The 21,614-nt window shown below is 44.4% G+C and overlaps 1 long non-coding RNA gene across 1 annotated transcript; it reads right to left on the minus strand.

Moving 5' to 3' along the window:
• Nucleotides 1-319: 319 nt before the first annotated feature.
• Nucleotides 320-7,676, minus strand: LOC309833526. Its single transcript, XR_014297778.1, has 3 exons — nucleotides 7,533-7,676; nucleotides 2,179-6,878; nucleotides 320-1,488 (listed from the first exon to the last, which is right to left on the minus strand). It is a non-coding gene; the product is annotated as an uncharacterized lncRNA (long non-coding RNA).
• Between the last annotated feature and the right edge of the window lie 13,938 nt (nucleotides 7,677-21,614).

The following is a 21,614-nucleotide window of genomic DNA, read 5'->3' on the forward strand; positions in this document are numbered from 1 at the left end:
ACCAGTGAAATTTGGATGGCGGGGCAGTTGTAACTTATTCAGACGTTAGGATCTAAAGTTGGACCCTAAGGGGACAATCAGGTATAGCCCAAATTACTCTTGAACATCCCTTAAATTGCCCATAAGTATTCTACAGTATATAAAGGCATTTGTTTACAAAAATTTCTAATAGCAAATATACATATATAGAGTTTTTACAGTTGCATTCACCGTATAATAAATAATATGCGTGCAAAATATAATTTTGCCAAACTTTTAATTGTACGAAAGGAAGCACATAATTGGATGAAAATGAGATGCATGCATGAAATAGCTGCCGTGGTCCTGATGCGGTGACCCCCATTCAACCACAATCTGGTGAGTGGTGGAAATGCAGATTTCGGGAGAGGCAGATCTAGGACTGGAAACCAAGTCCTCTTGCTGTCCTAAATTTTAAACATGAAAATCCCAACCTGAAAGTTCTTCTGTTTCAAAGATTTAGTGCACAAAGTCAAGTTCACTGTCTCTTTATCTTCCTTCATGACTTTAGAGCCTCTGATGAGGGCGGTGGGGTCAGCCGTGGGCATGTGGTTGCGACCTGAGAGTGGGGTTGAGGTTTGTCAAGCATCAACACAGGCCTTCTGGCGGTGGAGACGAGAAATGAAGTGTGAGGACATCCACCCAGAGCCCTCTCTGTTAGCCCAGGTGTCGAACCTTTTTCTGGACTCCCTCACCGCATGTGCCTTCCTCTGTGTCTGTACATCTGCCCTAATTCCCATCTTGGACTCCAGCCCGACTGAGGAGAGACAGAGGTGGCAAGTGAACTGGGTCCTAAAGAAAGGGTGCGATGTGCGTGTGCAGAGGTGGAGGCCCGCACATTGTGAGGCGTGGAGCAGACACCCCACAGGGAGTGTCATGAAATGTTAGCACCCGCACCTTGAAATGAAGCTAAAACCGCAGGAACCTTCAATTTATGCCATGTTTGAGTACAAAGCCTCTCCCAAATTCCTGAAAATTGGGGGAGTGGGTGGAGTAAGGGGGGCCATATCCTCATGGTGGGTTCTGACATGTCAAGTCTGATGGAGACTCAAGCAAGCAAAAGGCTTTATTCACTTCCAGACTCTAATTTCCCTCCAGAGCCCAATTCATTTCTCACCCTTTGGTTTCCTTAGACTGTAAGTCCATGGGTGGTGAGGGGGAGAAGTAGAAAAGAGAGGAAGAGAAATTGAAGAGAAGTGAAAGGCAGAAAAGACAGAGATTTCTCATTCAGTGTGGGCTCAGCACTTTACTTCGGTGGTGCTCTTTCCAAAACCCTAATCTAATTGGGAGAAAAACATCAGACAAATCTAAGGTGAGGAACAGCCTACAAAGTGCTTAGCCAAGACTCCTCAAAACTTTCAGAGTCATGGAAAACAAAGAAAGACTGAGAAACTGTCACAGATGGGATGAGACTAAAGAGATGGTCCGGTGGGATCCAGTCGGGGATCCTATGGGATCCAGTATGGAATCCTGGAAGAGAAAAAGGATGTAAGTGGGAAAACTGGTGAAATCCAAAATAAAATCTGTCGTTTAGTCAACAGTAACGTATAACGTTAATTTCTTAGTTTTGACAAATGCGCCATAGTTATGTAAGATGTTATCATTAGGGGAGGCTGGGGAAGGGTAAGCAAGAATGCTCTATACTATCTTGGTAACTTTTCTGTAAATCTAAAATGAGTCCAAAATAAAATGTTTACAAAAAAGAATGTAGCCTTAGCAGAATCAAAGGAAAAGCAAACATGAGCTTTTCCAAAATCAAAATATAAAAACAAAATCAAATATATCCCTTGATTTCTTAGGTAAGAAAGAGATCTGTATAAGACTTGTGTAAGAGGGACCAGCAGTATATGTTTTGCAGTCCATTGACCAAGTTACCTATAAGCTGTGATGTCCTGGCAAAGAGATGTGAATAGTGTAAATAAAAGTAACCCAGAGTATATCTCACACGTGAATATTATTCTATATCCATGGGTCATCGGTGGCCCCTTGAAGGTGGGGTAACAGTAGCTCATGGTTACTGTAAGGTTATACGCTTCAGGAACTGCGCTAAGAGCTTTAGGTACATGACCTCTTTTAAACCTCACCACCACCCTGAGAGGTAAAGAGGCTCTTATCGTCCTCAGAAAGGGGTACTGGGTCACAGACAGTTTAAGTACTTACTCAAGGTCTACACAGCTAGGAGGAGATGGAGCTGAGATTTGAACTAAGCCAGTTGGTACTGGAGTCATATATACCATGATGCTCTTCTGTCTCTCAAAGGGCCATCAACTTCTCCAAGTATCTGAGCCCCTTCCTACGTCTCAGGCCCTCAGCAAGATCCTATGAATACAATGAGAAGGGAAACAGACAAGGTATGTTAGGTATTATAAGAAGACAGTCTTTGTTTCATTTAATCTTCATAACAATTCTAAGATACAAGCAAAATGCTATTTTTACTCCCCTGTTGCAAGCAGAAAAGTGAGACTCAGAAGTTAAGCAACGTGCCAGAGGCTAATGATAGGGAAATGGGTGGGGCTGAAGATGGGGAAATGGGTGGGGCCGGGACAACCACTGAATTCCCTTAGCTCCCAGCCCTCTGCGTTTTCCACTCCTTTAGTCTGGTTTATTACTAATGTGTTCCACCCGTGCCTACCAAGCACAAGCCCACTCTGGCTTTAATCCTTAGATATCTCCTAACGAAGAGTTTTAAGCGGGACTTGGACCTACAGAAGGAACCATTCATAAAAGAGTGAGAGACTAATTGCAGAGGCAAGTCTGGGGAACAAGGAGACAGCTATTGGGAACTTTGAAGTGGGCTTCCTCGGAGAAGACTGAGGTCCTGAGATATGAGTTCCTGGTGGGACTTTTAGATCCCTCCAGTCTCCACAGATGGACATAAACCTAATTCCTGACTTATGGTCATCAAAAGCCTTCCCCACCCAAACAAAGGAGACACTGTACCCCCAATGCCTCCCCTCGGCATTTTTAAAGTCTTGTTTGGCAAAGAGTCCGTATTGATTTCCAGAGGCAAGTGAGCTGACAGTCAAACGCAGCAATCGTTCGGCGTATCTGATCAACATCCACGGTCAACGTCAGAAAGTCCAGGTAGGTGTAGCACACAGGTCAGGGAGTTCTAGTATAGGGGGTCTTTATTATTCCACTTGGTTATTAACCATACAGTTGTAAGCTCTCCCTTTTACTCCCGGGATACAAAAATTAATTAATAGGATAATATGAAAAAATCTTTTGAATAATTCTGCTGCTTCAATTACATTTGCTTACTTGTGGGTGAAGTACATTTTTTCATTCATCCTTGCAACCAATTAGGACTTAGATGAGTGAATGCCATCAATTCATTCATTCAAGACATTTGCTAAACAGCTCTTACGTGCTGGGTACTAAAATGTAGGAAGAGTCAGCGTAATTAAGGCAGTTTCTGCCCTCAAGGAGTTTAGCTGTAGAAGAGCTCCCAGACCTGTAGAGAACAAAAGCACAATACAGAGAAATAAGGGCAATAATTGTTATGTACCCACAAGGTAGAGGGGACCTCAAAAGAGAGAAGAAACAGCTTAGCTTGGGGAGATCCGGTAGAGTTTCATAGAGAATAAGATGCTTGGGCCAATTTTGAAAGAAGAGTGAGTTTTCCAGATGGACTGGGGAGAAAGGGCATTCCACATAACATCTTTGTTGAGGACAAAAGGTGCTGCAGAAATACAAGAATTACCTGTGGATCAAAACACTTGTTCACTAATCTCAAATTGAAGGACAGAGGAAAGTGGGGTATACAGCTGTGTATGCTGAGCAAGGCGGATGCCCCAGAGAAGACAAGCATGGCAAATACGTATTAGGAGGCAGAGGATGGCACGGCCCGGTGTATTTCTGGAAACATTAGAGTCTTGGCTGACTGAGCACCTGTTAAGCATCATGTAACCTGCTGATGCAAGTCTGGACTATGACCTGAGCCCTTGACCTCTTACCCCTAAAGGACACTGGGCTTCCCATCTGCCCTTCCCCTTCTTCTTTCACACCCTTCTCGCCTTCCTTTCCTCATGTTTTAATGTCTGACCGTCCTCAACTTTTTTTCTCTAGTAACTATTTTCTCAGGAGAGAAGACAAAGCACTCACCTCTTCACTGACTTCTCTCTGTCAGTCTGAAATTCCTGGGACTGAAACTTGGCATGATGCTTCTGCCTCCCTGCGAAATGCACCCACCCCTGCAGACAAAGGGAGGCCAGAAGCCCGTCGACTCTTAGCCCACTCCTCCAAGCTTCCCCTCTCTAGAAGCACTGGAAAATTCATATCCCCATCCTCCTCCAGTACTGCAAACCTGGAGTCGCAGAATAAGCATCCTCTATTAGAGAAGGAAAAAAATGCATTCCTAGCGGCAGTCGGCAGGAGGCAGGGGCTCTTCCAGCTTAATGACTTGCAAATCAAAAGCATAGAAACCAGAGTGCACCTTTTGACCCTCTTTCCCACTCTGCCTAGATGTCCTCATAATTTTCTCCCGTAGCGTTCCTGTTATTTTTGCTACCAGCTCAATAACCTTCCTTGTGCATTTTTAAAATGTTGGAGGAGGAGCTGTCCAGTGATCTCAAAGCATGTGTTTTTGATTCTCATAAGATTATGGATACCAAAGGAATAAAAATGGAAATCACTACTGCCAAGATATGAAAGAAAGTTTGCATAGTAAAATAATTTAAACCTAACATTTGGACCCAATAAGGCAAATGGAACGTTTTTTCCATATTTTTGGAAAATGTGCATTTTCTTCACATTAAGTGGTACCAATAAAAAATAATGATTCTCACTCAGTTTATTTCTATAAATTAGATTGGCTTATAGTTTTCCAGGACATGGTTTTGTATCAAGCTATATGGCAAACACCTGGGCATAAAATATACTAGGCTCTTTGCTTCCATGTGGGAGAAACAGGTCACCATTCCTCTCATCTAAATCTAGATCAAAGGTCGGCTGAAGCCTGTTAATATATTGAGTCCTCTCTATCTTCCGAGAGCTAGTGTTACGTCAACAACTCGTGGAAGTTTGTGAAGTTCCTCCCAGAAGCAGGGCGACTGTTTCCTGATTAGAAACTGGTTGATTCAGCAATACACGCCAGTAAAGGCATTTGACTAATCCTGGAATTAGATAAAGAATGAGAGAAGACCAAATAATAAAGAAGGGTTCAAAAATACTCTTACGTGGAATTCATGCATGACTATGCTAATCTAGGGGGAAGTCTACAAATGAGAGCATTGCCTGGAAATGGTAAGTGGTGGATGGATGCAGACGAGGACACCGGGATAAGGAAAAGAGGTATGGACAAGGGGGAAAGGAGAGAGAAGAAAGGGAAGAGACAGAAAAAAATAGGGGAGAGGGAAGAGATTAAACACTGGGGATCTGGAACTCGTGTTGTTTATTTTTTTTTTTAAAAAAAAAACATTAAGTCAGAAGATCTCCATCCAGTTCCGAAGCAGTTGGAAGACCAACTCTCCTGGAACGGTGGCCTGAGCACCCAGTTAGGACCAGAAGTGATGGTTCAAAGCTAGTGATGCTTCAAGCCCCACCACTGCACACAAGCTGCAGCTGCTGAGGCCCCTCTTCCTCAGCAATCAGCTGTGATTCCTTCCTTCCCCATCTCCCAGGCCTGCTGGAAGGCTCAGAGAGAGATGAATGTGAATGAACTGTGATCGCTATAAAATATTCCACACGTGGAGCGTGTGAGGTGGAAAGAGGGAAGGTGGTGCATTATTTATTATCCTCTGGCTCAAGTGTCAGCTGTTTGTAAGCCTTCGTGTCCTCCAGCAGCTGAGGCACTATCCACTGAGATTTAAATAAAATTACCTTGAAGCCCTATTCCACAAACGGTAGGAAACCAAGCATCCCCCCCAATATCCCAGAGGGGGGTGGGGTTACATTTGTCCTCCCTCTAGCTCGATTTCCTACTCTGGCTGAATTTTCAATCCTAGCTCCCATTTTCATCTCCTGCAGGTGTTGGACTTTCTTTGTCCATCACCGGGGCAGCCTAGGTTCCAGCACTTCTGCCACAGGACTGTAGACACGAGATTGGGCATGTAGAGACTTTCACTGAGGACTTGAAACTCTAGGGTGGTGTTATAGTGTAGCACAGCGAACAACCTAAAATTAGACGCCAGTGATTCCTTTGCTAACAGTCCCTGGCTCCTCTGGGCACCAGCAACACCTCACTGGTCATCTCTGCACAGACAGCACCTGCCCACCACCATCCAGATCAGCTCCCCTTTCCCTCTCATCTCCCACCAAGCTACCAGCCCCCCAATTCTATCACTGTTCTCCCTGCCCCCTTCTTGTTTGGGTCAGGTGCTGGGGAATCTCAATCCTGGCTGCACGATAGAATCTCCTGGGGAGTCTTTTAAAAATAGCATTCCCCAGACCCTACCCCAGACCAATTACATCAGAGACTCTGGAGCTGGGTACATGCACACATCACTTTCCAAAGCTCTATCTGTGCAGCCGAGGTTGGAAACCACCTTCAGTCTAGCTCATCTAAGGCATGTCCCGGGGCGAGCTCACCTTTCATACTCAAACAAGCCATCGAGGTATTCAGCTGAACAAAAGACAATTCTCTCCCTGAAGAAACCACTGGCAGTTTTTGAACTGAACATTATTTTTCCTGCCACCATTATTATCTTGAGAAATTTGCCAACAATCCACACTTCATCATCCGGAGGTCGGGATCTTTCCCCAACACCAGCATTTCTGGATGAGTCTCTTGTTCTCTCCTGCCTGGCTCAGGTTCCCAGGTCACAGAGTAGCAGGGTGGGCAGAGAAGAAACCAAGGAATCCACTCAAAGAGGAACCTGGCTTCTTCACAGAGAGATGTTGTGGCAGGTAGAGATTCAGAGCTACAATAGGAAGCTGACATTATTTTGGAATCCCATTGAGAGAGACATTCTCAATCTTAGTGAGAAAAAAAAAGTAGCCCCATGGTGGTATTATGTTTTGTTTTGTTTTGTTTTGTTTTGTTTTTACAGAAATAGACTCCACAGGCATAGAAAACTTACAGTTACCAAAGGGGAAAGGGGTGGGGAGGGTTAACTTGGGAGGTTAGGACTAACAGATACACACTACTATATATAAAATAGATAACCAGCAAGGATCTATTGTATAGCACAGGGAACTACACTTAATATTTTGTAATAACCTATATGAGAAAAGAATCTGAAAAAAATATATATGTATAACTGAATCACTGTGCTGTACACCTGAAACTAACACAACGTTGTAAATCGACTATACTTCAGTAAAAAAAACTTAAAGTGGAAATAAAAAAACAACAACAGAAAGAATCCATTGTCAAATCTGGAAATAAATAAATAACAAACACAGAAATTTTTTTCTGAATATTTCAGGAAATATATAGTCTATGAAACAACGTTCCATGTATATCTTCTCCTTTGGTGTTCCTAACAACACTGTGAAAAAGGTAAGCAGAGCAGGAATTATTATCCATTTCTCCAGCAGAATAAATTCACATGCAGGGAAGGTAAGTGACTTACCCAAAACTGCGCCGCTAGGACATGACAGAGCTGTTGCTCAAAACATAGCACTTATCTTAGTTCTGACTGCGGTAAGCAAGTACTGTAGACTGCTTATAAACAACGGATTTATTTCTCACAGTTCTGGAGACTGAAAGTCCCAGATCAGGGTGCCAGCAGGGTTGAGTCCTGGTGAGAGCCCTTTTCTGTGTTGCAGACTGCTGCCCTCTCATATCCTCACGTGGCAGACAGCAGAGAGCAGCCAGCTGTCTTGTGACTCACATGAGGGCACTAATCCCATTCATGAGGGCTCTGTCCTCAGGACCTCATCTCATCCTAATCACCTCCCAAAGGCGCCACCTCCTATTCCCATCACAGCGGAGGTCTGACTCATCTCCCAGCTCTCAGACAGGTAAGACCTGTTAGGAGGCAAGCAGCAGGTAGGAGATGGAATGGTCACTACCGCTGGGCAGCCACCACCTGACCTGTGCACACATCAGGCCCTGTGTCCTGCTGTAGGATCTCCTGAAACTTGTCCAGATGTGAAGACATCCAGTTCCCAACTCCCAAAGGAAGCTGAGCTCCATTCTCTTTGAAGCACGGACTTGCCATCATGAGGATAAGTGTTCCTGGAGCTGCCAGACTAAGGAGGTGACCTTGAAGTGTCAGTCTCCTAGTGTGGAATGTGTTTGTGGGTTTGAATTATTTCTGCAAGTTCCTTCAGCTCAAGGCTGTACAGACAACCTTGGGTGAGAGAGAGAAGGAAGAAGATGAGATGTCCTAAAAGTGCCTCTAAAAACTGTTGTTTGACAGGCCCTATATCACCACCTATTGCCAGGAACATAATAACAATCTCTCCTCCTCCACACTCCGTCCTCCCCCTCATGCTCTCTGAAACCCAGCCTTGGGGACTGAACACATATGGGTCTAGTTGGTCGATCCTGCTTTCCTCCGAGGCCGTAAATTCAGACAGCCACAAATCAGCTTCGGAGAAACTTCAGCCCCAGACACGCACGCTCTCCCATTCAAGTCTTGGTATCCGGGCTGAAATATGGCCGCATGTGTTCCCTCCGGCACTGCCGGCCTGCTGGAGATGCCCCTCTGTCAGAGATGGTTTATGGGTCAGCCACCACCCCAGCCGCGGCGCCCCGAGGCTTTGATCTCCTGCTGGCAGCCCTGTGTCACCAAGGTCGCTGCCTGTTCCCACACAGGCCTGAAATACAACTCTCCAAAACACCCGGACAGGGAAGGGGGGCTCTGGGTTCCTCCTGCACCCCGACACAGCATTGCCAGAGCTGACTGCTTTTCTTCCCCAAATAGCCCTTCGTGACATGTCATTGTCACCAGCTAAATACAGAGCACTCCTGGCCCTTTGCCCTTCCTCGTGCTGACAGCTGACATAGAGCCTGCCCACCCTTTGCATGAAACTGCTTCTTCTCAGAGGCCCTTCTCCAAGAATCTGAGCTTGGGTCTGGGCAGGACATTAACTCAAAGCAAATGTCAAACACTGGGTTTCCAGAGTCCTAGGAGGTGTGTTGGCCTAGTGGATCAAGAAAAAATGTACACCTGTCTACAAAGTGGCTTGCGCCATCATCGTGCCTTCCTGGCCCCAAGGTAAGTCCAAAGACTGGTGTGGGTGAGGTCTCACTTGGATAAAGCTCAGAGCATGAACCTGCAGCCTGGGGCTCTCCCACTGCCTGAGCCTGGGTTCTCAACCTCCAGGGTGTGGTGAACTCACTGCAGGGCTTTAAAAGAGACCCACTGGGAATTCCCTGGCAGTCCAGTGGTTAGGACTCAGCGCTTTCACTGCCGAGGGCCCAGGTTCAATCCCTGGTCGAGGAACTAAGATCCTGCAAGCCGTGTGACTCAGCCAAAAATAAAGATAAAAAATAAAAGAAGCATTGATGCCTGGTCCCCTCCCTAGAAGTTCACAGTGAGTTGGCGTCAGGTACGGGAATTTTCAAAGCTCTTCAAGTGCTTCTCCACGTGTGGCTGAGGTTGAGGACGATTGAGTGAAGATTGGTATCACTTTGCCCCCGAGTTTCTCTTTGAGGCATCTCCTGGCAGGCCCATGAGGAGAGTTTGGGAGTCATCCCAAGCGCTCAGTTACCATTCATTCACTCCCTCATGCATCCTCAGCCTTTCGTTGAGCCCTCACATTCTGTGTTAGTCTGGGCTCTCCGGAGAAATAGAACCAATAGGATTGTATGTATATCTAAATATAGATACATATAAATATATATAAAGATATTTATTATAAGGAATTGATTCACACAATTATGGAGGCTAAGAGGCCCCAGGATCTGCAGTCACCAAGCTGGAGACCCAGGAGAGCTGATGATGGTGTTAAATTCCAGCCCGAGTCCAAGTCCAAAGTCAGGAGAAGACTGATGTTCCAGCTTGAAGAACAGCGTGAATTCTCCTTTGCTCAGCCTTTTGGTCTGTTCTGGCCACCAAGGGATTGGATGAAGCCCACCCACATTCCAATCTGCTTTACTCAGTCTACTAATTCAGATGTTAATCTCATCTAAAAACATCCACAGGGACTCACTCAGATTAATGTTTAACCAAATATCTGGGCACCTTGTGACCCAGTCAAGTTGACAAATAACATTAGTCATCACGCACTGCTCTAGGCACTACAGGGAATATGGAAAAGTTCTGGACTCTTGCCCTCAAGGAGCTCCCAGTCTCATGATGACACAAGACATGCAAGGAAGGCTAAAGCCTCCACCATGTGGTGCAGCTGCACAGAGAGTCAAGAAAGCAGGAGCTCAGAGGAGAAACAGATCAGACCTGGGATGGTCACCAAAGGTCTGCAGGAGAAACCGGGCTTAATCTGGGCTGGGAGGCTCTTATGAGATGAATTATGTCCCCCAAAAGGTATGTTTAAGGCCTAACCTCCAGAAATGTGATCAGAATGTGAAAATAAGGTAGTTGCAGATGTCATTAGCTAAGGTGGGGTCATGCTAAAGTAGGGTGAACCCTTAATCCAAAATGACTAGTGTCCTTAGAAGAAGAGGAGAGAGACACAGAGAGCTGATGGCCATGTGAAGACAGAGACACAAGGAAACCCCATGTGAAGATGGAGGCAGAGAATGGAGTGATGAGTCTACAAGCCAAGGATTGCCAGCTGCCACCAGAAGCGAGGCGAGAGGCATGGCCCATTTTTTTCCCTCAGAGCCCTCAGGGGAATTAACCCTGCTGACACCCTGACATCAGACTTCTAGCCTCCGGAATATGAGAGAATAAATTTCTATTATTTCAAGCCATCTGCTTGTGGTACTTGGTTACGGCAGCCCTAAGAAACTTAATACAGAGGCTGAGTTCCAATGGACAAGCAGAGTGGGGAGGGAACCCTAGGAGGCCCAGAGGCTGGAATGAATAATGCATGAGAGGGACAAGGAAAACCCAACTAAAACAAAGAATTTCAGAAAGGAATGCTAGGGAACACGAATCAGAGCTGCCACCTCACACCTCATTTCCCCAGGGACCCCATGGTACTTCCTTGTCTTGAGGGAAACTTTCTACCCCTCACCACACTCTTCCACCCACATGGTGCAAATCAGAGCTGCCTTCCTTTTCCCTGATCCCTCCTCCCTGGGCACTTGTGAGGTGGGCGTGTGACCCAGACATCCTACCCCACCCTCTTGGCCACAGTAATTGGCCCAAAGATGGGCACTGAGCCAAGGCATGCCAATTAGGGACTTTCCCTGGGATTTTTTTTTATTATTATTATTAAAGCTGGTAGAATCTTAAGAGCCCTTTTCTCTCTGGTACAGGCTGTGAAATATGAACTTGAAGTTGCCCCCAGCCATGTCCCTGTAATGTAAATAAATAAAGAGAGAAAATGATCCTTATATTAGAATGGATAAACAGCAAGGTCCTACTCTATAGCACAGGGAAGTATATTCAATATCCTGTAATAAACCATAATGGAAAAGAATATGAGAAAGAATATATATATATATGTATAACTGAGTCAATTTGCTGTACAGCAGAAATTAGCACAGCATTGTAAATCAACTATAGTTCAATAAAATAAACTTTTTTAAAAAAAGATCTTTACATCATTCAAGCCCCTGCTTCTAGACACTAAAGTTTTGGACACTGCACATGAATTTTTACTTTGCTCCTTTCTAATTCTCCCATTTATTCTGTGAGCCATCCCAGGAACCTTCCCCTTATCAATAAAAATGAAAATAACTTTGTTTAAACTAATTCAGATGGATTTCTCTTACTTGCTCCTGAAGGAGCCCCAACTAGTACATCATGGGAGAAAGCATATTTCCTCCATGCTAGAGCTTTGATGCCAGGCTGCAGGGTTTATGTTTAACCCTAGTAGCTAGAGACTGTTAACTGGAGTCTACAGAACCCGACTTTACGGTTCCCCGTGAAACTCCAGAAATTATGTGCAACATACACAGAATGCGTACCCTTCTGGGAAGAGGCAGCATAGATGCCATCACATTCTCAGTGGAGTTTTTGACCCCAAATAAGATCAAGAACCACTGATGGAAGCAATGAGGAGCCATTACAAACATAAGAATCACAGAACATATTATTTTCCACTAACAATTATTAAACACCCTCAGATATCCAGTCATTTATTCAACAAGCATACTGTCAATCCCAGGGTCAAGAGCTGTTGGGGATGTGATGACATATGTGGTGTAATTTTAGCCTCAGAGAGTTTTAGTTGGCCTAGGGTGGTAATGGACTTATACATAATATTGATAGAAGGCGAGCAAGGGTAAATAATACAATGGCAACTCAGAGGCCAGTGTGTAGAACTTTTCCCACAGCCTTAAATGAGCAGTAAGTAGAGCCCTGGATGGATTCCCCTCTCGTCAGTGGACCACAGATTAGTCAGCGTCTCAGAATCTCAAGGTCATCATTTTCTAAATGGATACAAGAATCCTACCAGACCACCTTACAGGATGTTGTGCAATGCTAACAAGAGCGAAAATATCTGTCAACTTCCTTAGCGCCTGGAAACCCTTAGACAAGATATACAACACCTTCCTAGGAGAAGCCTGCCTCTGGACCTAGCTCACGCAACTCAAGATGTGGCCCCCGGACTAAACTGATCAGCAGCGTGGACATCTCCTCAGAGTTTATGAGAAATGCAGATCTCAAACCTCATCCCAGACTTTCTGAATCTGCAAGATCCCCCAGATGATTTGTATGCAAATTAAAGTTTGAGACACACTCAACTAGGTAGTTCTTAGCATGGTGTAATTATAACCTGACAAAGAACAAAATCCACCCTAGGGCACGTTACCACAGGGGACAGAGGCAGGGACCAGAGCTGCCCAGGAGAGCTGTGGGCTTACTGCCACACAGATGGATCCGGGCCTCCTTAGAATAGGAATGTGCACGGGCTATTAGCTGCCTGGAGCACAAGATGCAGTGAGCCACAGTGTGGGAGCCAACCCCAGAATCTGCCTTTGATCCTGCCCATTGCTGCTCCTGCGCCATAGACATATGGTCTCCTTGAATCTCCCGTCAGAGTGACACCAGCATGCTTTGCATACATCAGCGCGCTCAGAGGGGATTAGCAAACATCTGGGGAGCACAGCCTGCTGCAGACTGCTGGTTTGAGGTGCAGGGGGGCATGAGAAAGCTCTTGGAGTACCGAGCACAAGCCCAACCCACCAAGGTGCCAGTGGGGTCGGGGGCTTCCTCTCTGTCAGCAGCCCCATCTCTAGGCTCCAAATGACCACAGCAGACAAATAGAGAGCAGAGCTGAGGGTCTTGGGCAGTAAGAACTCAGGGTCTAGAGCACAGTAACAGCGATTAGGCCAAAAGGATTCTCCTGGTTCAGTTAGTTTTAGAAACACCACGTGAAACAAAGTTGAATTTGTTCCTTTACAGGAGCACCTTTAATCTGCTATGTGCACTGTGACTCTTCAAGAATAGCACACAGTAGGCTTTAGTTGCCAAGCACTTTTGATCACAGAACTCTTCCTATCTGTGTCAGTCAGCCCAGGCTGCCATAATAAAATACCATAGACTAGATAGCCTGAACAACAGGAATTTATTTCTCACAGTTTTGAAGCCTGGGAAGTCCAAGATCAGGGTGCCAGCTGATTTGCTTTCTGGTGAGGGCTCTCTTCCTGGTTTGCAGAGGGCTGCCTCCCATGGCAGAAAGGAAGAGAGGAAGTAAGTTCTCTGGTGTCTCTTCTTGTAAGGGTACAAATGCCATCATGAGGGCCCCACCTTCATGACCTCATCTAACCCTAATTACACCCCCTCCCAGAGGACCCGTTTCCAATGACCATCACGTTGGAGGTTAGGGTCTCAACTTTTGAATGGGGGGGGGTGCTGGGATAGTCAATTCAGTCCCTAGCGCTATCCTACCTTAGGCAGGAAGTCTTCAAAGCCGACTTTGGAAAACACTGGCAAAGATGGAGGTGAGAGAGATCCATTTGGAGAAAGAAGATAGTCCATGAATGTCTGCAGTAGGAGTTCTAAGACTTCCCTTGTTCAGGGCTATTGGCAATCCAGCATGTAGGAATTTGCTTCAAACGTGTTAAGTTCACATTAATAATAATTACCACCACTACTTCTGAGTACTCAGTATGAGCTATAGGCCCATGATGAGCTAGGCTTTATAGACATCATCTCAACTAATGCTCTGAACTACGGTTTGAGGAACTACTATTCTCATCTCCATTTTCAGATGATGAAACTAAGGCTTAAAAAAGCCATTGTATCGCCTTAAGTCTTACAGCTAGTTAGTGGTAAAGCTACCCTAAATTTGACTTCAGGCACCTATTAAAATGCTGTAAAAATCCCCAAATCTTTGGCACACGGAAAACATTGTGCCCCAGGACTTACACTTAGACTTGTAGGGTCATCTTTCAGGTAGGGAGTCATTCCTGGTGACTCTGGAGAGGACACAGATTAAGAAAAAGTCCAGCTTGATATGCAGGGTCCATCTCTCAGTAGTTTTATGTTTTCGATTTATCACCTTTGTCTTGTCACCATATTTTCATATACTTGTTTCTTCAAACTCACCATATAGTGAATTTAAAGATGAGGAAATTCTGGAAGTAGGCATGGAGCTTGTGTTGATTCCCTGACATTAATCCCCTCCCCTCTACCTCTGTAATTAGCTCTTTAGTTGGGTAAAATGAATAACTTCTGTGCCTTACAAGTCCATCTGTCAAGGCAGTATCTTCATAATTACAAATTTCAAAGAGGAAAACAACTTGTCACTCACTCTCAATCAATAAACCTGGCTTTTTGCAAAGGGACTGCTAAAAAGTTTACCTCTGCACAAAAGAGTGCCAAGGATTTGCCTCAAGCAAATGAGACAGTGTACTTTGTCATGAATGAATCCATGGATTTCCTGCCCTGGCTCTGCTCCTAACAAGCTGGCTGACCTCCCCACCATCCACACGCCCCTTCCTCCACCTCCTCATCTGTAAAGTGAGGCGCTGCACCACTAACACCATAGACCCGCAGCTCCTGATCCCATGGGTGATGAATCTCCTAGTGGCCTTTGTACATCAGTCCCAGTTCAGATTCCTGGGAAATGCAGAACCTGCCTAATTCACTCCAGGGGAGCTCCACAGTTTCAATCAGAAGAATCTCAAAATAAGAAGCTTTAAGCTAAACCATTCCAGACAGATGGAAATTCACTCTCTCTTTCAAGTTCTTTTAAAAGGATATACAGAACACTGCACAGTAGTCAGCATCAGTGTCTAAACAGCTTTCGTGATCCATAAGTTCTTCCTTATCTCTGGCCTAAATTGTCTCTACTAAAATAAAAAATTCAGGCCAGCTTTCCATCATACTCCAGGTTATTAAATTATTTCTATTTGGTGATAGCAATTAAATTGTTTTCCAATCTGTTCCTTTCTTGTTTTATTTTTATTATTAATTTTAAAGTAATTCATTACTTAAACATGTACAAAACTGTTTTAAAATAATTTAACAGCAAACTTTGCTTTTTGCTGAAGTTAAAAAAGCAATTGTTTTTAAAATATATAAGCCACTACAGTTACGGTCAGTCACCTCCCTACTCCCTCTCCACTGCTTTTCCTCTGCAAGTGTAACCACCATTAGACATTTTTAAAAATTTTTATTTTATTTATTTATTTTTGGCTTCACTGGGTCTTCGTTGCTGTGCACGGGCTTTCTCTAGTTGCGGCGAGCGGGGTCTACTCTTCGTTGCGGTGTGCGGGCTTCTCATTGTGGTGGCTTCCCTTGTTGCGGAGCATGGACTCTAGGTACACGGGCTTCAGTAGCTGTGACACACAGACTCAGTAGTTGTGGTGCACAGGCTTTGTTGCTCCGAGGCATGTGGGATCTTCCCGGACTAGGGCTCGAACCCCTGTCCCCTGCATTGGCAGGCAGATTCTTAACCACTGTGCCACCAGGGAAGTCCAATATATGATTATTACATGAGATTTAGGAAAAACAGAAGGAAAACAAATCAGTACATTACTAGGTCACTTTAAAAATAATTCTTATCCTTTAAGGAATCAGGGTAACCCTATTTATAGCCCTTTTCTACATCACTGAAAGGAATATGTTACATAGGGGACAGGGCTGAGCTTTGGAGAAAGATCTGGATTTGAATCTTATCTCTATAACCTTCTGGCTTACTTTTCTTGCACATGATATTTATTTCCTCTGAACTTCCATTTTCTCATCTATAAGGACAACAACTCCTTCACTGGTTGTTACATCTATCTATTTATTATATCTGTATCTATCTATTTATACCTGATTTCACATGTCAGACCTACAGTTGGCAACATCTTTTTGGAAAGAATCCTGTGAGCCTCTGTCCTGTAATATACCAGTGTACAAAGGTCACTGGAGAAAAGTAAGAACAGAGCCATGGACATACTTATTGGCTCAACTCTGAGTGATGGGTAAGATCCCAGGAAAGACAAATTCCATGGGGTCAGTGAAGCTCCTACCAAGCCATGGCAGTATCCATTTCAGGGTCTGTTCCAATAGTCACTAGACTCCTTCTTCCATTTCTGAAAACGTACTACAGTGCCTAAAACGGCATGGAAACTAGCCGGAGAACAAAAGCCACGAGGTGATCTCATCCTCAAGTACTTCCCTGCTCAAAGGAGTTAATTAGCAAAGGGAAAAACAATTGACTTTTTCGGTATTATATAATTCCATTGTATTTTTGCCAGGTATCGGATTTCACCACCCACTGCCATGATGTCGCGTCATGAAAGAACTTATTGTTACATACACAAAACAAGACGAGCTCATAACTTTGCAAGAAGTGTAATTCTACATTCTTTGTCTCATTGCAATTGAAATCTTCAGGTTAATAGGCAATTACTTTTATGAAACACGCTGTGCCTCGAATGAACACAGCTCATGTTGAGATGGCCCCTGCCTGAAGAAAGACTATTTTTAGGAAGCTTGACAAAGGAAATTAATGTTTTCAACCCAAGCATGTACTGCCAAATAACTAACTCCACCAAATTCTTTATTACCGAAAGGAAAAAAAAAAGTAACAAAATAATGAAATCTTTCTTTCACCATTTTGGGAATCAACTTTCCATGTCTAACTCCCTTCAGCTTTCAGAATCTCCTTCGCAGATTTGTGAGAATAGCTTCCCAGCAGAGTGGTTGTGTTTGAAAATCAAGCTGGAGGTCATCTGATTAGAATCTCTTGTCTTTCCATGTCTTGGAGGAATCATGGAGCCTTTTTGTTTAAAGTGAAAATTTGATTCAAGCAAGACCAGGTTCACTTTCAAGGACCCCAAGGCTGTGGACTTCAGATGAAAAAGAATCTCATACCATTCTCTGAAACAGTAAAAATCTCTTAAAATATAAAACTGAATTCCTACATGTATTCTTCATAGTTGTATAAATCCAAATTACTTTATTTTCTAATAAAGACTGAACTTTAAAGAAAACATATGCTTGTTGGGCCAGGATTCTCCCTACTGGAGACAATGGAGTAAGAGTCTGGAGATATGGGTTCTAGTCTTGGCACTGAGACCGCTCTGAGCAGCAGTTTCTCCGCACAGTTACACCAGCATCTTTTCTGATGTGGACCATTGCTCCCTGACTGGTCTCCCTATCTCCGGTTTTCACCCCTTCTAATCCACCCTCTACATCAGAGGGTCTCAAAGCATGATCCCCAGACCAGCAACATCAGTACCACCTAAGCCCTTATTAGAAATGCAAATTCTTGGGCCCCACTCTAGACCTACGAAATCACGAACTCCGGAGTGGGGCTCAGCATCTGTTTGTTTGTTTTTTGCGGTACGCGGGCCTCTCACTGTTGCGGCCTCTCCCGTTGCGGAGCACAGGCTCCGGATGCGCAGGTTCAGCGGCCATGGCTCACGGGCCCAGCCACTCCCCGGCATGTGGGATCTTCCCGGACCGGGGCACGAACCCGTGTCCCCTGCATCAGCAGGCGGACTCTCAACCACTGCGCCACCAGGGAAGCCCTCAGCATCTGTATTAAGAAGCCCTCCAGGTGATGCTGTTGCCCACCAACACTGGAGAGCCGCTGATCTACATGGATTCCATTCTGTATAAGTCAAAGCTCATTAGCACAGCTCAAAAGACCATCACGATCCGGCCCCTTAGGCCTCCAAGTCCACCCTGATTCTCCCTCTATCTCCCCACTCCACTCTTGCAATGGACTACAGAGCAGCACTCCCTTACAGAGGTGCCGTCTCCTCCATTAAACTTTTCCTTCTTTTATTCCCATCCAGCTAGTCACTTTGTCTTCTGGTTTCTGCACATCTCCATTTTTACGAGTACCTTATGAAATATTTGTACACAGTGTTCTACCACACCAGCCCATGAGGTCTTTGGAGACATGCAATCATTCACCCTTTCAACTGTTTATTGAGCACCAGCACATAGGTGGTGCCCAGAATACAGCGGCACAAATGCAACTTCTCTCCTCTGATCTTTGAATCCTTATCACCCAGCACAGTAATGTTGTGATAATTTTTTTTTTTAATAAGCGTGAGGAGACTAGAGTTTAGCAGACATCTACTCCAAACTCTTCAAACTCCTTAGGTTGCCATTCAAGAACCTCCATAATTTGACCCTGCCCTATTTTTCCATATTTAAGCTCCAGGGGTCTCCTATATGATCTGCAGGGCCCTCAGTGGCCTTTCCCGTTTCTTCTGCCCAGCCAGAGCATATTAATCTTTCAAAATCTAGATCAAATCCCAGGTCATCCAGTAAACCATCTCTGACAACCTTAGCTTCTTTGTTTATCATCAGCACTTATTAACTATGTTATTCTATCAACGATTACCTTGTATTATTTAGTCATCATACATGCATTTCTGTTTTATATCCCCAAGATTTTAAATTCCATCTCGAGGAGGACTAAACCTGATTCTCCTCCCTTCCCTGATGGCAGGATAGCATAATGGTTAACAGCAAGGACTCTGGAGTCAGAAATCCTGTGTTCTAATCCTGGCTCGAAAGAAGCAACGTTGAGTCCCTAAAGTCCTCAACATCTAAACATTGTGGAATCATATAATGCAGGCTAAATCCTTCTTGCCTCAGTTTCCCCAAGAACACCCTTGTGGTATGGTCCCCATAGCTGCCCCGTACGATAAGGGGTGATCTAATGAGATTCCTGAGTGAGTTTCCACGAAGAAAATGGCCACAGGGGTAAAAATAAACAGGGCGATACTTAAAGGATCCCTTATTTGTAAACTTATTTTATGTGAAGCATAAATGTTGTTATTCTACATGAATGCAAGCAACTGCCCAATCTTCAAACTTAACAACTATAAAAATGGTTCATATCTTTCCTAATAGAGGAAGCAAGCAATTAACCTTTAAATATTTATCCTGATTTCCATTAGAAAGCCAGACATTTGAGAACAGTCAATGACTTTGAGTTTTAGATTTGGATTTTGGCTTGGTTGATTTATTCAACTTTAGGAAGCAAAGTGAAAAATCTTGCCATTAATAGTTTGAGTCGCTAACACCTAAGGAAAGATTTTGAAAGAACATGATTTCTAGGCAGGTGTGATACCCGTGGGCAGGTCTTCCCCTGGTGTCTTTCTATCCAGGAGAGTTGTCCTGGAAGCTGCTCCCAAGGATCTAGCAGAGGTTCCAGAGAGGTCGTGGCGGTAGGAACTCTGGAGTGTCGGGAGGGTGGACAAGGGGGTTGATACTTGTGTGGGATTTTCCCACCTCACGTTTGTTTTCTTAGCTGCTCAGAGGTGTGTTTGGAGACCTGGGATGGGGAGAGGAGGCCTGTTCGGTGCACTCCAACTGAAAAGTCTGATTAGTAACGGCCGGGGCTGGGAGCTTTCCGCGGGAAGTCCGCTTTGCTTCGGCGCTAGAAATCAGTGTGACGTCTAGCATAGCCAAGTGTCCCTGCAGGACCCCACTGGGAAATCACTAGAGTTTTACGAGGTTAGCTGCAGTTTTTGTGTAAACGGCATAATGTTTTATGATGGGAAACTTAGCCCTTTGCTTTTTATGTAAAAGCATCAGTTAAGCCTTTTTTAATGTTTGAGATGTAAAGAAGTGTGAAAAACTAATGTTGTTTCAGAATTGGGCCAAGGAAAAAGATAACGCAGTAGCTGCTTGTTTAATGAACCTCCTCATAAAATTATGTAGCGGATTTGTGATAAGTGCAGACATAAAAATGGTTTTGTTGCCTCTAATTTTGCCAGCTATGGGTTAAATGTTTTGTAATGGATAATACCACTACTGTCCATCTTCCTTATTTATTCCATCACTGATTTAATATGTTTTCAAGAGGAATGTCACGAAACTCACATATTACATTCTTTAATTAAAGTATTTTAAATGGCAAGATTTCTTGATTTTTGTGATTTTTTTTTTTTTTTTTTTTGCCAGGGTGGGGCAGGGAGAGAGTTTTGCCAGAATTACCTCTTACAAGATAATAACCAAATTTAAGTAATAACTAAATTCAAATGGTGGATACATGTCCTTATACATTTGTCAAAACCCATAGAATAAACACCAAGAGTGAACCATAATATAAACTATGGACTTTCGGTGATAATAATGTGTCAATGTGTATTCAGTGATTCTAACAAACATACCAGTTTGTAACAAATGTATAGGGGAAGAGGCAGGTTGAGGGAACATTTTGCTGTGAACCTAAAACTGCTCTAAAAAAATAACGTCTATTTAAAAAATTCTCCGGTGCGTGCGTGTGCTTGTGTGGGTGTGAGTGTGTGCGTGTGTGTGTGCACGCGTGTGTGAGTGTGCACGTGTGTGTGTGTGTGAGTGTTAGGACTAGGGGCTAATTTCATTTTCTGGCTATTTGTGGTCTAAGCCTAAACCTCCCTCCCTTTCACCGCTTCACCACATGCTGGAAATCTTTCTAAAATGCTCCAGCGCTGGTTGGCACTGAGCGTGTGGCAGCTCCCATACTTGCTTGGTTGCAGGACATTCATCTCTCCAGAGTCCCACACACAAGACTGGAAGCAAAGAAGGAGATTGGCCTGACTGAGCTGCTCCTAAAGTGTCCGCTGGAACTTGCTCTCTGGACTGCATCTTCGGCATGAGAGTACGTACCATGTTGCTCTTTCCCTTTTTCTTGTCCAAGTAGAGGTTGGAGGAAAAAGGAGAAACCCGAGCACTGATCTTTTCTGAGAGCTGATCCTCAGGTAATCAAGGCCAGAGAAAATGACATGCTGGGAGGAGGTACCCAACAGGGAAGAGCATCACACAAAGAACATGCCTATTTCTTCCAAAGTGGGCAGAGAGCACAGGGAAAAGCCAGGAATAAGACAGGTGAGGATGGACCCTGATAGGGCCACCCAAGCCCTCCACTTCTCCCACACCCCCTACACACACACACACTGGCACGCATCCTCTTTCCCCAAGGAGTGCTCAGGGTTCAGCCCGTGGTTCACAGAAACTTCCTGATTTGTGCTTTTCCATGACCGGATGGAGATATCAGAGCAGTGAGGTGATGCTCTAACCCTGGCTATAGAAATTCATGAATTCATTCATTTTTTTCCACGTGCCCGTGGTGAGTTAGGCTGGGGGTACAAATGCACATAGGGCACAGAACCTGAGCTCCGTCAGCTTCTAATCTTTGTACATCATCCCCCTTGAGAGAAGCAGAACGAAAGCAGACTGATC

Source organism: Grampus griseus (assembly GCF_964374135.1).
Source record: "Grampus griseus genome assembly, chromosome: 15".
Lineage (NCBI taxonomy): Eukaryota > Metazoa > Chordata > Mammalia > Artiodactyla > Delphinidae > Grampus > Grampus griseus.